Raw genomic sequence first — 13807 nt, 5'->3', positions numbered from 1 at the left:
CAAGGGGCTGGAATTGGATGGCCTTCCTTGGACCACAGGGCAGGGTGGTTGCTGGGCCTTAGGAGTGGTAGGTGGGCTCGGGGCCTCTTGACCCCAGGCCCAGTGATTAGTCTGCTGTGCCACTCAGCTACCTTACAGCACATTTAAGAAGAGGGACAGAGTAAAAGGAGAGAGAAAATATAGTGTATGGTAGTGGGGAAGTACAAATGGAGGGAGTTGCAATCAGCAATGGCAATGGTGGACAAATATGGAAGTAACTTTTGTGATGGACTTATCCCAAAGAATGTGATCCACCCATGACAGAGCTGGTGGTGTTGGAACACAGACTGAAGCACATTTTTTACTATTATTATTATTGTTGTTGTTGTTATTTTGGATGAGGGGTGTGGGGCAAATGGGGTTGGGTGGCTTGCCCAAGGTCGCACAGCTGGGTGATTGTTGGGTGTCTGAGGCTTGATTTGGACCTGGTGCTCTGTTCACTGCACCACCTGGCCTCCCCTACTATTATTATTATTACTATCATTTTATTTTATTTTTGGGTTTTTTTTTTTTTGGTTTTTGCAGGGCAGTGGGGTTGGGGTGGATTGCCTAGGGTTGCACAGCTGGGTGATTGTTGGGTGTCTGGGGCTGGATTTGGGCTCGGGTGCTCCTGATTCCAGGGTCGGTGCTCCGTCCAATGTGCCACTTAGCTGCCCCTATTATTATTATTATTACTTTTTGTAATTTTAATTTTAATTTTTTCATCTTTCCTTTACTTTATTGTTCACAAGGGTCTATATTTTGGGGTGGAGGGGGTATTATGTTTACTCTTAAACAAAAATATTTTAATAACATATAAAAACATCATTTGTACAAAAATAAAATAAATACAAATAGAAAAAAAAACTAAGGTGAATATGTTGTCATGTACATCAATCCAGTCCCCTTAGATAATTATCCCCTTTTTTAATTCTTATTTGTAGTCATATCATCAGAATGTCATTCTAACAGCCTGCCTTTTTTCCTGAAATGACTTCCTCCATAGAATTTTAGACCATGAACAATGATTGGGTAATAACATAAAATGGGGTACATTAAAGGTTGCATGAAATGCTAAATATGAAGAATTTAAAGAAGCTTTGAAGAAGCAATGTAAGTAAATTGAGAAAACAGTTTTAAAAGCAGGATGACAACAATGGAAATGGAAACAAATAAAAGAAGAAGAAAAAAATTTTAAATTAACTTCCTTCTTTGCAAGGGAGGGGTGGCTATGAGTGTACAATATTGCATATACTAAAGACATCATTTTATGTGTTGATTAGTTCAACTGGATTGTATTTTTTCTTTTTTTTCATTCTAATGTTAGAAGAGATGAATCACTGGGTAGTAGAAGGGAAAATACACTCTGAAGTAGTATATCAATAAAATGTTTTAAAATAATTTTAGGAAATAAGAACTATCTTCTTTCTGAATTCTTTGAGATTTGATCTTTCAGATTCATAGATTGTGCCTAATTTCCCCTATCCTATAGAGCTGATAAACCAAGATTCATCATTTATCTATCAGTTCTTACTTGTAGTACAAAATCTGGTCCAAAAGTTCTTCTTACTGTTTTTTTTATTTTTTTTAAGAGCTAAATTATAGCTCTAGCAAATTGCTTGAAGTTTTATTATTTTTATATTATTCTTCTATTTCAGATTTGTGATCTGCTTTCCATACTCATCATCTATTTCACCTTTGGAGCAAAAGAGTTATTTTCTACATGAATATGCCTATATGATGATATTCTATTACTCATCTAGACTATTTCTTTTGAATAAGGGATGTTCTGCTATACTTATATCCTAGTCATAGAAAATGCCTTACCAAAACTCAGGGATATATATAGATGAGATAGAAATAGAGATAGAGATAGAGATAGAGATAGAGATAGAGATAGAGATAGAGATAGAGATAGAGATAGAGATAGAGATGATAGAGATAGATAGAGACATAGATATAGATATATGATGCCAAACTATACTCTTCTGTAAATATGTGTGTATATATAAATATGTATATGATACACATACATGTATGTGTATGCATATATATATAAACATATTATATATATATATATATATATATATATATATAAAACACCTTGCTTATTACCTATATTTTGAGCAAAGAATATATAAAAAAAGAAAAACTATAGTGGAAAGAGTTCTGGATTTAGAGTCAGAGGACCTGGATTCAGAGTCAGAGGACCTGGATTTAAATTCCAGTTCTGCTACTTTTAAACTGGGTGATTTGGGGTAAGTTATTTCGTTTCTTTATGTCTTTGCTTCTTCATCCACAAAAAATGAGAATTGGACAACATGTCTCTAAATCTATGCATCTATTATCCTTTAAGAAGCATCAATCTCATTTGTGGCTATATCATCCATTAACAAGATTGTGTAGTAAATAGATGTTCCAGGCCTTGAGTCAGAAAGATTCTTCTTCTTGAGTTCAAATCCTGCCTCCCTTATTAGCTTTGTGACCCTTGGCAAGTTGTTTAACCCTATATGCTTCAGATCCCTCAGATGTAAAATATGCTGGAGAAGGAAGTGGTAAACTATTAAGTGTCTTTGCCAAGAAATCTCCAATGGGGTCACAAAGAGTCAAACACCAGGGAAAATGACTAAACAACATTATTGTACAATTCCTTAATCAATTGCCTTGTATGACAATACAATAACCTATTCCTCAAGGAAGATGATGAGAAAAAAATACTAACTTTAGAAGAGCTTGCTTTATGTAGTCCAAAGAAAGGAAAAATCAGATTTCATGGGATCCAAAACATTTTGTACCATTGGAGTTTACCATAAATGATTTGCCATTATTTTCTAGAGTAACCTTTAATGTCTTTAATGTCAAAGATCTGAAGGGCTCTTGTATTAGTAACTGATATCTTTCTGACAATAAGGATGAGAACTTGTTGAAGGTGAATCCCAGGGCGGCTAGGTGGCATAGTGGATAAAGCACCAGCCTTGGAGTCAGGAGTACCTGGGTTCAGATCCGGTCTCAGACACTTAGTAATTAGCTTGTGGCCTTGGGCAAGCCACTTAAACCCATTTGCCTTGCCAAAAAAAACCCTAAAAAAAAGGTGAATCCCAAAAAACAACATAATACCTCCTTTGAAATGCTTCCATTAAATAATTTTACCTTAGTAAAATTACCTTAGCATTATCTTAGTAAAATAGTACTTAATTGCCTGCACTGTGGTTTACTGAATGTTGTTCATCCCATTTCCTGTAATTCTAATGTTAAGACTATAATTCAATTCAATAAACATTTATTAAGCACCTACTATATAGCAGACTCTGGATGTGCTGGAGATACAAATAAGAAAAAGAAAAGACAATTCCTGTTCTCAAGGAACCTACAATCTAATGAGGGAAAATAACACACAATTGCCTTCGTTCTTCAGTTTTAGGGGTCTTTTAAATCACATGTAGTAGGATTACTTTTTATATAAAACTTGATACATCGTTTATAAAAACCTGAAACATCTGCATTATTGTTTGCTATACTGTTAATAAATTGTATCATCAATAACTTTTTTTTTTAGGTTTATGTAACGCAAATGGGGTTAAGTGGGTTGCCCAAGGCCACACAGTTAGGTAATTACTAAGTGACTGAGGCTGGATTTAAACTCAAGTACTACTGACTCCAGGGCTGGTGCTCTATCCACTGCGCCACCTAGCTGCCCCCTATTGTCATCAATAACTTTGATGTTTATTTAAGCTTAAATGATTCAGTATCTCTCCTCTCTCTCTCTCTCTCTCTCTCTCTCTCTCTCTCTCTCTCTCTCTCTCTCTGTTGTGTGTGTGTGTGTGTGTGTGTGTGTGTGTGTGTGTGTGTGTGTGTAATAGAAAGGACAGAAATGAGCAAAATTTCATGAGAAAAACACTTTTCCAATTTATCTAATAAATAATATTTATTAAATTAGTATGGGACTCAGTTAAAGAGCTGTTTCAATTTTATTAATAAGGAATTATTTTGTGTGTATATAAAACATTTAATAGAAATGAACATATATAGTGAACTCTAAAATTTTAAGGAGTTTAAAAACAAGTGTTAAAAGAACATAATAGAAAAATGTAGATCAGACATGAAGTTTTAATCTCTAGGATTTACCAAACAAATTTAAAGGGTTCTTAGACCATCCCATGATGATCACCAAGAAACTGGGAAAGCGAGTAGATTCTTATACAATTTGGGAAATGGAAAAAAATCCTTAATATTTTCAGCAACCTGTGCATAGGAATTTGTACAATATCTCTAACTGAAATTGATCTACACATATTATCATTTTTTATCTCTTCCTGAATTTTCTTGTCTCTTCATGGAAGGATGGTCTCCATACATTAATTTCTACCTAATGAAGCAAGGTGACCTGATATGAAGCTTAGTATTTTCTAAAGGAAATTAATCTTCTATCACAAAAAAGTTAAAAGAAATTATTACTTTCACTACACACACACACACACACACACACACGTCAGAGGCAACTAGGGAGCACTGCATAGAGCACTGGATTTGAAATCAAGAAAATCTGACCTCAGACAAGATTTGACCACTGACCTGGTTGACCTCTATTTGCCTCAATTTCCTTAATTGTAAAATGAGGGTACTAGAAGCATCTACTTCATAGGGTTGTTGTGAGGATCAAATAATATAATATGTGGGAAAAACAAATGTGACTGGCACATGGTTTGTGATATATATATATATATATATATATATAAATTAACTTCTGACATTTTGAAGGCCAGTATTGTTTTGCTCTTGTCTTTGTAGCTAGAACATAATCATAAAAGATACACAGTAAAGGCTTATTGATTGACTAATTAGGAATGGATACATAGAAATAGGAGTAATTTAGGATGGGGGAAATGATTTCTTGATAGAGGTCAGGAATTCTCAGCTGGGTTGACATGCCCCAACGAATCTTATGCTAAAATAACTTTTTCAAAGTTTTCCCTCAAATATCATACTCATGATTTCAAGATTTGGACTTGACTTCAAAACAACACCCAATCAAAATGGTTAAATCCATTTCTTCTTCATCAGAAGAGGACTTCATCAGTAAATATTTTGTCAGTGAAGTTCACAAAAGCAGAATAGCCCTTTTTTATAAAATTTAGTGAGGAAAGTATAAAAGTTCTGTGTTGCCCTAAAAATGAAAAATCAAAATAGGGGGAAGTTAATGGAAGAGCTGATACGTTCACATTGCAGTTGAACTCTCCTGACATTCCTCTTCAGACAACTTTAAAATAATACCTAATATCAAATTGTGGGGGCAGCAGAGCCTACAAAAGGTCAGGGTAAGACAGTTTTCCAGCTTAAGGCAACTTAAGAGGCCAGAGCACATGTATACCAGGGCAATGCCAATATCTCCCCTTGGAATCATCAGTAGCAGCTTCAGGAGTGCTCATTCCAGAGATGGTAAGGGTGTCAGACAAATGGTCAAAAAGAGATTGCAAAGGACCCATTTCTGGCATTTGGTGCAGCTGGTTCTGTTTGGAATTTTTTTTGCCCAGAACCAATTCTAGGTCTCAGAGGAACACTTGTGATTGATCACAAGGGAAAAGGGACCCTCATTTTCAAGACAGAAAGGAGAGCTAGAGCTTGAAGCTGCTAGAGAGCAGGGGTCTGACCAAAACAACTGGAGAGTGGATAAACAAGTTGTTGCATATTGTTTTGGAGTACTATTGTGCTATACAAAATTATGAGGGGAATTGTTTCAGAAAAAAAAAACCAAGGTAAAACTTATATGAACTCATGCAAAATGAAGTGAGAAGAACCAGGAGATCATTGTATATAATAACAGCAATGTTGTAATGATGATCAACTGTGAAAGACTTGGCTACAATGATCCAAGATAATTTCAAAGGACTCATGATGAAAAAATGCTATCGATATACAGAAAGACAACTGATAAACTCTTGAGTGTAAGATGAGGTATAACATCTTACTTTATTTTATTTATTTTTGTAATATGGCTAATATGAAAATATGTTTTACATTTCACATGTGCAAGTGACATCAATTGCTTTTTTGGTAGGTGTGAGAGGGAGAGAATTAGGAACTCAACATTTGAAAAAATAATTTAAATAGATAAATTATTTATTCATTTTTTGTAAAAATGTAAAAAAGCCACCATCCTTTTCCATCTTATTCTTTCCCTCTTCTCCCTAGCTTTTCAGTTCCCTTTTGTATTATTGTCTTCTTTCATTAGAATGTAAGTTCCTTGAAAGCAGGGCTTTTTAAATTTATATTTACATCCAGTAAGCAGTTAATAAGTGTTTGTTGTTGCTGTTTTGCCTGACACCGCCAAGTTTGAAACTGATAATTCCAACCCTTACCTTCTTCTTTGACCATTGTTTATTATTATTTATATAACTCCTTTCTTTAATACTTGACAGATTATAAAATACTTCCCTTAAAAATATCTTGGGTGGAAGGGGGCAGTACAAATGTTATTAATCTCATTTTGAAGATAAGGAGACTAAAAAGCAGGGAAAGAGAGTTAATTGCCTCAGATCACACAAACTAAAAGTGGTAAGCCTCCTATATTCTATAAATTCTTTTCCCTCTATTCTCTCATAGTAATATCATGACAGTCTACACTAGTATTCTCCAAAATGAGTATACAGAACTCAAGGGTACAAAAGAAAATGCTTGATTTATTTATATTTTCAATATGAACAAAAAAGTATTAAACTTTAGTAAAATCTAACACATACATTTTTTTCCTTTTTCCTTTTTTATCTTAATAGTACTTTTTCCAATTACATGTAAAAATAGTTTTCAACATTCATTTTTGTTAAATTTGAGTTCCAAATTTTTTTCTCCCTTCCTCTTTCCTCCCCCTTCCCTAAGACAGCAGGCAATAGGTTACACATGTAGAATCATGTTAAACATATTTCCAGGTCTAATATATAAATTTAACCATTCCCTCACTTGGTCCATATTTTATAGGATCATGTATTATGTATGGTATTATAAGGTATCCTAAGAGAAGAGTAGGAATCTACAACATGGAATTGACAATCTATAGGAAGCCTTTTTTAATCACTCTAAATTTTAGAACCTTTCCTGTTTTGATTATTTCTTATATATCCTGTACATAAGTTTTATTTGTACGTAGATGTTTTCATATTATCTCTCCCATTAGATTGTGAGCTCCTTGAAGGCAGGAAATGCTTTGCATTTCTTTGTATTATTAAGCACAGTGCCTGCAGTTAGAAGACACTAAGAAATACTTATTTAAAAAAATGCTCATTAACTGACACATTATAGAGGTTCAGTTATCATCATAGAGGTTCAGTTATCATCTAGTCAGAGTCCAATATTTGACAGATGAGGTATCTGCAGGCTAGAGAATATGTGATTTGCCAAGGGCAGTCAGTTACTTAACAACAAAAATCAGGATTTGAATCTTAGTATTCTAGCTCTTCTCTTCCTTTTCTCTATCCCAGCTCTCCGACTCCCCTTATACCCGCTATGTTCATGCCTTTTACAATTCCATAGAGTAGGAAAGAGTAAAGGAAAGACACATATTTCCCTTGAGCATAAAAGAAAGGTTAGCAAAATTGTGCAAAAGGTGAAGTTTTACTCTGGCACCTTGATCTTTTGACCCTTTCCAAAAATTTTATGGTATTCATATGAGGCTCATCTCATAATATAAATATCCAGAAATATGCTGGCAAGTATTTTATAACCAGATCTCAGAGAAAAAATATGTACACAGTACAATTTTGATTTTAATCTGTATTCTTAATAGTTTCTCTAACTTTCCTAAGTCCATCTATATCTTCTGCCCATTTCTGAGGTGTAAATGCTAAGACTAAAAATTTAACAATCTGCTAGGTCAAGTGGCTCCAGCACACCCAACCTCTCTGGATACTGGGATCCCTGGAAATCAGGCCTGGACATATCAACTCTACTCAGTTTAACTTCATCATATATCAACAAAGAAGCAAAACTGCATAAGAAATCAGTGGATTTGTGATATCATTCTGGTTTATTCCTTTCACATTCCTTTCTTTTCCCCATTTACACTTAAAAACAATTTTTAACCATTTTTAATTAAATTTTGAGTTCCATAGTCTGTCCCTCCCTGAGAAGTCAAGCAATTTGATATAGATCAAACATATGCAGTTATGCAAAACATATCTCCATATTAGTCATGTTGTTTCACAAATCTTCTCAAAGCCATAATAAATCCAGAAGTTCAGGAAGAAGCAAAATTCCTCTAACTTCCCATTGACCTGATAGAATCAGATGCTTACTTCTTTGGCCAGTGTTGAAAATGTCAAGACATAAAGCATTCACTGGTTCACTGATTTACATTGACGACTACATAAGTGTTGCTTTTTCCACACAAGAATAGCTGGAAGAGTCAAGTTAGTTTGCTCTCTCTGAATGAAACAAAGCTCTCTTTCATTCCTGAAAAGAAAACAACAAGCATTAGTTAAAGGGAGGGAAAATGAACAGTAATGTCATATTACAGCAAAAAGAAGTAGGTCAGGACAAGCACTTTGGAATATTTTAAGATCAGAAGCACAGAAACCTAGGACTTGGGGAGAAAAAATTCGGGGATTTCTAATCTATCCTCTTGTCTCATAGATATTTTATAATGTACTCTGTCACTTCATCCCTTCCCCCCCACTCAATGAATTGATTCATCAGAAGTTCTTTAATTTATTTGTCCCAAATGCCATAACCTAAATAAGTGGATCTCTTTATCTTCAGGGAAGATGCAAAACAAAATAGCCATTATCATTTATACACATCTACACCCTGTTTCTGACACATATGAACTGTGTGATCTGGACTTAATCTGTAAATTGATTGGGGCTCCAGGCCAGAAGCATCAAACACACCTGCAGGCTGCATGCCCACAACTCTCCCAAGGGCAGATAATGCAATTGAGAAATATTTAACCAAACAAAATTCAATAAGACATTTGTTGTTTTTGTTATTCAGTAATGTCAGACTCTTCACGAGCCCATGTGAGCTTTTCTTAGTAGAGATACTAATGATTTGCCACTTCCTTTTCCAACTCATTTTTATAGATAAGAAAACTGAGACAAACCAGGATGAAGTGATTTGTCCTGGGTCACCCAGCTAGAATGTTTCTGATACCATATTTGAACTCACAAAGATGAGACTTCCTGACTCCAGGTTTGGGGAATCCATCTACTACACCAACTTGTTGTCCAGTCAATAAAAAATAGAAAATCACATATTAACATTATCTAAATCAATATGTACTATCAGGGACCCTTATATATGTTAAGTGGCCTCCATTCCTATTCAAGTTTGAAACCACTCCTCTAGGTAATTCTCAGACATTTGCATTGGTGGAAGGCATGAAATCACAAGGCTAGTCCCTATCTCTATCCTGTACTATGCCTTGTATTTCTCCAGACTACTAGGAAGTTAATACAGATATTCTTTATGAGGTTAAACCTGCTATAATTATTCCTTTTATATTATTCAGCTACATCACATTATCAGTTTTGAGCAAAATTATCCTACAGTGCTGATCTAATCTCTGCATGTTTCTCTGTGACCCCTAGGAAACTTGTTGTCCTATAAAAGTTCAGCAGTTTAGTTTTGCTATCTAGCATAATAATGGTAATCATTTTAATAGAACAGCTGGAAGTTTGCAAAATGCTTTACAATTATTTTCTCATTTAATTTTTCATAACAATGCTGGGAGGTCAGCATTCTCATAACTCACTTTTTTTTAGGTTTTACAAAGCAATGTGGTTAAGTGACTTACCCAAGGTCACTTAGCTAGGTGATTATTAAGTGTCTGAGATCAGATCTGAACTCTAGGGCTAGTGTCCTATCCACTGTACCACCTAGCTGCCCCTATAACTCACCTTTTTACAGATGAAGAAACCCAGACAAATATTGGTTAAGTGACATACCCAGGGTTACAAAACTAAGAAGTATCCGGGATCACATTTGAATTCAGGCCTTTCTTCATCAATACTCTTTCAACTAAGCTACCAAACTTCCTTCAAAGGTAAATATGGAAAAGAATCTATCAGAGACATGACAGTGGCAATGTGGAATCTATAAACTTTCGTATTCGACTTTACACATTAGAGTGTCATCAATAATTCAGTGTTAGGGGAAGGGAATGGATGGTCAGGGAATATCACATTGAATAAAATGAAAAGAAATTAGGGCAAATTCCAAGTATGACTTTATTGACAGAATCAAAAATATTCTGAAATTCAAGTATGCCACTATATTGAGTAAGGTTGACTGACTCCTTCAAAAATCTCATAAAATCTTAGATCTAGAGCTGAAAGATCCTTATAGGTTATCCAATTTATGACTCTCATTTTACAAATGAGGAAGTTGAGATCCAAGAAAGGCAAATGCCCAAAGTCATATAGGTATAGATATGATTTGAACTCCAGAGCCAGTGATCTTTCCAATATACCAGGATGTTTCCTATTGCCAATAGTCACTGAGAGAGAGAGGGAAAAAAGACTTCACAATTTTAGATGGAAAAAAACATAGATTTGAACAGATATAGCAGAAAAAAAATTTGAAATCAGGATGTATTTTTTAACATAAGCTCTGATGGATAGGGATGATGCCTAGATATCCTGCTTTTTACAGGGCTGAGAACAGCAATAAGGTTTCTAAGTAAGGCACTGATGATATAGATAGAACACTGGACTTGTAATTAGGAAGACTCATCTCCATGAGTTCAAATGTGACCTCAGACACTTACTGGCTGCGTAATCCTCGCAAAATCACTTAACGATATTGACCTCAGTTCCTCATTTGCAAAAATGAGCAAGAGAAGGAAATGGCAAGTATTCCAGTATCTCTGCCAAGAAAACCCCCAAAAGGGATCATAAGAATTGGATACATCTGAAGCACCTGAACAACAGCAACAAAGAACAGCACTAGGGAGTGTTGTTTCCCTTTGATGATGACTGCAATCAGACAGTGTGTACTGCCACAATGATGTGGCCAGTCAATACTATTCCACGTCGTTAGAATTTTGTTAGGTCATTGTTTAGTTTGGGGTCCATCTGTTTCAGTATGACAGAGATAGACTTGAAGGTTTTGAAGAGATCGGGCAAAATCATCAATGCTTATCAATTGATGCAGTCATTCCTGTCTCATCAATTTGTAATTATTTGAGTTCCGTTTTAACAGGAAACAAATACTTAGACATTCAACCAACCAAGTAGTATTTTATGAATGTAGAAGGGGCTTCTGAAACACTTTCTATAGGGACCCAAAAGCCCTCATAAGTTTTAACCATAGATGAGTTCAAACCAAGGAAACAGGAATAATGAATCATCAATGGATCAACAAGTATTTATTAAGCAATAGGACAATCCCAAGGCTGTCACAAAATTATGTTTCAAGCTTATATTCCAGAGTACAATTGTACCAGTTACATAGACAAAGAACTATAAGAGACCTTAGAAACCAACTAATGAGACCCCTTTCATTGTGAAGCACTACACATTTAAGGGTGATTGGGTGACTGGCTTAAGGGCTAGCTAAAGGCAGACCTTTTACTTTAGTACTTTAGCCCAGGTCTACACATTCCCAGTCCCAGTCCATAACTGAAGGGAAAAATATTTCAGTTTGATTTATATTCCTAAAATGCTGCCTTGTTGATCAGTTGCTAAAGGTATCCCATCTCAATCTCAATAATCATACTGCTTCTGCTTATCATTAACCCATCTTTAATTTCTTAGTATCATTTAAAGAATAGTTGGGATAGACCAATCCTAAAACCTAGATGAGGTCTTCTAGATAAGCTAATCTAAAGAAACTTATTAAAAAGAAATATTACAATATGAAAGGCAGCTTGCTGTAGTGATAGAGATTGGAATCAAAATACATGGAAGAGTTTTGCTTAGGAAAAGAAATGATTCTTAAGAAATTTCATAAATATTTTAGTAGCAGTCTAGTTCATCCATAAGAAATATATCCTAATTTAATAAGCACCTATGAAAATAACCTGGTATAACAAGTGATGCTGATTTCATAAACATAAACAAAAATGAGCTCTAATGGCTATACACGTTTTTAAATGCATATTATTGCATCCAATAGCTCAAATCAATGACTTTAGTAGACATGTAGATATTTTTGCATCTTCTCCGGAGGCAGAATTGGGGGTGGGGAGTTTAATATTTATATGAATCAGTAAAAATTTATGTAAGTTACTGAATTATACTAAGATATTATTTAAGCTCCAGATATTCAGATATTAGATTGAAAAATATACCGAAAGCATTATTTTAACCTTAAGGAAAAAAATACTCTTGATTCTCAAGATTTGTTTTGAAAGAACTGATCTCCAAAATAACCTGAATTCAGACATAAGAAGCTATTTTTAAGGACTTATTTACAATATAAAACATCAGGAACTGGAAGAAAGCCCAAAGTGCAGGAGGGAGAAAGAAGAGGAGAAGAATTCGGTTACATAAAGATGTCATCTATGAAAGCCATATTGGAAAGGAATGAATGCTTAAATCAATGACTTAAACAAGATATTTATAAGCTTTAGGTCTGGGGTGGAGAAGAATCTGACCAATGGGTGCACTTATGAATCCTACAGTGACCAAATTGGCTTGGAATATGTTTTGCTCACAAATTGCTCTTTTGAAAAGTGGAGAGCACACTTTTGAGGCTTGAACAAATGTTTGTTTCTTCATTTAATCTCCACCCTCCAAAAGTTTTAGCACATGTTGCCATGTAAAATTACATAAGTCTCTTGGGCTTAAAAACAAGCAGCTTAGTTATACATATTCCAGACAGTTAAATTCATTCTTTTTTCTTCAAAAGTGGAAGGAAGGAGGTTTTAGTGGCAAAAATGAAAAGAAACTGATGACGAAGATTATTGTAACTTTTAACAATAATAGTAACTGACATTTATGTAGCACTTTTAAGTTTTGCTAAGTGTTTTATAGATATTATCTCATTTGACCCTCACAATAATCCTGAGTGACAGATGCTATTATGTCCTTTTTTATAAAAAAAGAAACTGAGGCAGCCAGCATTGAAGTAACTTGTTCAGAGTCATAAAACTAGCATCTGAGACCAGATTTGAACTTATCTTTCTGACTCCAGGCCAACATTCTATCCAACTGTACTGCCTTTTGAATCTCAGTAATCAAAATCTTAATTAGAATTCATGAACAAAAACCAAAAAAAAGGAAAGTATTCACTTTTTAAATCAAATCACACTATATTATAATAAAAAATTATCTGTATGGAAATCAATGGAAGGCACTATTAGAATAAAGGGAAACAAATGTTAGAAGAAACTGAAGAATCTCAACCAATACCTACTTCCTTAATATATTTTTTCTTTTTTTAAATATATTTTTGTTGCATTAAGTAATAAAAAAATGAAAAAAGAACTTTTAGTAAAAAAAAGTTAGTGTTTAATTAAAGATTTACTTAAATGATCACTTTATACACAAACAGGGAAAACTTGCTCTTTAAAGGAGTCTCTTAAAGCATCCTTTCAAGAGAATGCAAACCCCCTCATTTAACTTCTGTGTAAATTCATTTTTGTAAATTAATGTGAGGTATACCGGTAGAAGGAAATGAAAAAACAAATATTATATACATGCATTTATATGAAAGGTAAGGTGAGGAGAAAAGAGCCAGAACATGAAAAGGAGAATACTAAAGTCAAAGCAGAAGGTCTAAAAGGTCATCTTGATTAAACATTGTAGAAGCTACATAATGGTAAAGCCAATAAACAACTCAAAGCTCTTCAAGTCCT

The 13807-nt window shown here is 34.4% G+C and overlaps 1 long non-coding RNA gene across 2 annotated transcripts in view; it reads right to left on the bottom strand.

Annotated features, from left to right (window-relative positions):
* Nucleotides 1–6866: 6866 nt before the first annotated feature.
* LOC141499733 (uncharacterized) overlaps nt 6867–13807 on the bottom strand; it is a 44292-nt gene continuing 37351 nt past the window's right edge. For both annotated transcript variants that reach the window (XR_012471748.1, XR_012471747.1), the window contains exon 4: nt 6867–8460. This is a non-coding gene — a long non-coding RNA (uncharacterized LOC141499733). The remainder of the gene's footprint in view (nt 8461–13807) is intronic.

The sequence above is a fragment of the Macrotis lagotis genome, chromosome X, assembly GCF_037893015.1.
Source record: "Macrotis lagotis isolate mMagLag1 chromosome X, bilby.v1.9.chrom.fasta, whole genome shotgun sequence".
Taxonomy (NCBI): domain Eukaryota; kingdom Metazoa; phylum Chordata; class Mammalia; order Peramelemorphia; family Peramelidae; genus Macrotis; species Macrotis lagotis.
This window is presented reverse-complemented; position numbering and strand designations above follow the sequence as displayed.